This window comes from Schistocerca serialis, chromosome 5 (assembly GCF_023864345.2).
Source record: "Schistocerca serialis cubense isolate TAMUIC-IGC-003099 chromosome 5, iqSchSeri2.2, whole genome shotgun sequence".
NCBI lineage: Eukaryota > Metazoa > Arthropoda > Insecta > Orthoptera > Acrididae > Schistocerca > Schistocerca serialis.
The window spans coordinates 595866803-595870239 of NC_064642.1; the positions used below are offsets into that span (position 1 = coordinate 595866803).

General features: G+C 46.1%; 1 pseudogene; it reads left to right on the forward strand.

Annotated features, from left to right (window-relative positions):
• The first annotated feature begins 245 nt into the window (after positions 1–245).
• Positions 246–364, forward strand: LOC126482483 (5S ribosomal RNA; annotated as a pseudogene).
• Positions 365–3437: the final 3073 nt, after the last annotated feature.

Here is a 3437-nt window from a genome sequence, read left to right on the forward strand (position 1 = left end):
AATGTTCCACACTTTCCTAAATGTATCCCAACAAACCGAAGTCGACCGTTCACCTTCACCACTACAATCCCACAATTCGCTTCATTTCATATCGCTTTGCAACGTTACGCCTTAACATTTCATTGACTTGACTATCTCAAATTGCACACTACTAACGCTGTATTTGAACGTTACAGGACTGTTTTTCCTAATCTTCTGCATTAACTTACATTTTTCTACATTTAGAGCTAGCTGCTATTCAACACACCAACAGCCTTGCCGCAGTAGTAATATAGGTTCCCGTCAGATCACCGAAGTTAAGCACTGTCGGGCTTGGCTAGCACTTGGATGGGTAACCGTCCGGGTCCGCCGAGTGCTGTAGGAAAGCGGGGTGCACTCAGTCCTTCGAGGTCAATTGAGGAACTATTTGATTAAGAAGTAGCTGCACTGGTCACGAAAACTAACAGTGGCCGGGAGAGCCGTGTGCTGACTACAAAAAAATGATTCAAATGGCTCTGAACACTATGGGGCTTAACATCTATGGTCATCAGTCGCCTAGAACTTAGAACTACTTAAACCTAACTAACCTAAGGACAGCACACAACAGCCAGCCATCACGAGGCAGAGTGTGCTGACTACATGCCCTTCGCATCCGCACCTGGTGATGCCCAAGGGATGAGGACGACACGGCGGTCGGTAGGTATCGTTGGGCCTTCAAGACCTGTTCGGACGGTGCTTGCTTTCTTTCTTGCCATTCATCACACTAATTAGAAATTGTGTCTAAATCGTTTCCTACAGTCACTCAACCACGATACCTTCCTGTACACCATAGCGTCATCAGCAAACAGCCGCAGATTGCTGTTCATCCTGTCTCCGTCATATCATGGGGTCCTCCTGACGATACCCTTGTCGCTGGTGAACACTCGCTATTGAGGATAACGTACTGGATCCTATAATTTAAGAAGTCCTCCAACAACTCGCGTATCTCGGAACATATTCTGTTTGCTTGTACCTTCGTAAACAATCTTACTGCGCTTTTAGGAAATCTAGGAATATGGAATCTGCTTGTTGCCCTTCATTCATAGTTCTCAGTATACGATGTGAGAAAAGGCAAGCTCAGTTTCAAATGTGCGGCGCTTTTTAAAACCGTGCTGAGTTCTGGACAGGAGCTTTTCGGTCTCAAGGAAGTTTAATACATTCGAACTGAGAATATGTTCAAGAATTCTGCAGCAAACTGGTTTTAAGGATGTTAGTCTGTGTTTTTGAGCGTCAGTTATTTTATCTTTCTTGAATACAGGAGTTATCAGCGCTTCTTCCCAGTCGCTTGGGACTTCGCACTGGGCGAGAGTTCCACGATAAAAACAAGCCAAGTAAGAGAACGATGCCGTCGAGTACTGTTTGTTAAACTGAACTGAGATTGCATCCGAACCTGGCGACTTAATTGTTTTCAACTCTCTCAGTTGCATCTCTACGTCAGGGATGCTTTTTGCTACGTTCTCCATGCGGGAGTCTGTGCGATGGTCAAACGGCGAAATGTTTGTACGATTCTCCTACGTGAACGATTTCTCAAACGCGGAATTTATAACTTTAGCTTTCCTCTTGTTATCTTCTATTGGCACATCAAATCGGTCAACGAGTGATTCGGTCGAAGTCTTCGAACCGTTTAGCGATTTTACGTTCGGCCATAATTTTCTCGGTTTCTAGGATACGTCATTTGCTGAAGTTTGACGTCGGTCGATGTTCGCGTACCAACCTGTATAAGGAACCACGAATCTCTACTAACTTTTCTGTGGTGTCACCGCCAGACACCACACTTGCTAGGTGGTAGCCTTTAAATCGGCCGCGGTCCATTAGTATACGCCGGACCCGCGTGTCGCCACTGTCAGTGATAGCAAACCGAGCGCCACCACACGGCAGGTCTAGAGAGACGTCCTGGCACTCGCCCCAGTTGTACAGCCGACGTAGCTAGCTACAGTTCACTGACAAATACGTTCTCATTTGCCGAGACGATAGTTAGCATAGCCTTCAGCTACATTTGCTACGACCTAGCAAGGCGCCGTATTCAATTGATATTGAGATTCTAAATGTATCATCAAGAGCGATGTTCTACAAATGTGGATTAAAGTTAAGTATTCCAGAAGCTACGTACTTTTCTTTATAGCATTCATTACGTATCCTGTTTCAGACCTCACGCCAGCCTGCGTGAGTTTAAGCGCGTGCCTTTCGGCTTCCTCTCATTGTGTCTAGGCTGTCTTGTCTAGACACAACATTTTGCATGTTGTCATTTGTGCTTTCCCATTTCAAACGAGAGTAAAATAGTTCAAATGGCTCTGAGCACTATGGTAAGTCATCAGTCCCCTAGAACGTAGAACTACTTAAACCTAATTAACCTAAGGACATCACACACAACCATGCCCGAGGCAGGATTCGAACCTGCGACCGAAGCGGTCGATCGGTTCCGGACTGAAGAGCCTAGAACCGCTCGACCTCTCCGGCCGGCTCAAACGAGAGTACTAAAGTCTTTGCTCCCTCAACATTTTTCTGTCGCTAAAACAAGGTGGATCTTCTCCGTCCTTAATCCTTTTGCTCGGCAGATAAAGCTCCAGAGCGTGATTTACAACCCGTTAAAATGTTCTCCATGATTCCTCTACTTCCATCATACTGGAACTAAATTATCTTCATTCATTGTTTAAACTGAATGCTAGCAACTGTTAACCTCCTCCTGCTAGCAAAAATACTCTCCTAGCCTTGAAATGTGGCTAGTTCTTTGGAATCGCCTTCCGTTCACTGTAGTTATTCAGTTAATGAAGATACACGCAGTTAGGGTACTTGTATCGAGTTCTGATGACACCAAGTGTGACACATTGCGTATTAATGAGGGTTGACAGAATTTGCGAACTAAGTTCATTAGTAGTTTATTGCATGGAGTAACTCGAGGTGCCGGCCGCGGTGGCCGTGCGGTTCTAGGCGCTTCAGTCCGGAACCGCGGGACTGCTACGGTCGCAGGTTCGAATCCTGCCTCGGGCATGGATGTGTGTGATGTCCTTAGTTAGTTAGGTTTAAGTAGTTCTAAGTTCTAGGGGACTGATGACCTAAGATGTTAAGTCCCGTAGTGCTCAGAGCCATCTAACTCGAGGTGACGGGACTGTATTTATGTTTTGGTGGAGAGTTAAGGCTGTAGCTAAGTGAAGATATTTTCTTGTGGAGATAGCGAAGAAAGCCGTTTTTTTTGCTTTTACTTCGAGGTACCTGAAGGGGCAAGGATACAGGCATGTCTGATGGGCCTAGGGCCTAGAATCCCCGACTGCAACTTTCACGCACGGGAACTCACGCTGGAGGATACAAGCCGAATAGTGGGGAGCCACTAGCCTCAGGGAGAGGGGAGCCCTTAGCAGGCCAGAGTACGTTGTCCCGGAGGTACTAGACTGAATTTTTATAAACTTCTTTAGCTGCGTCAT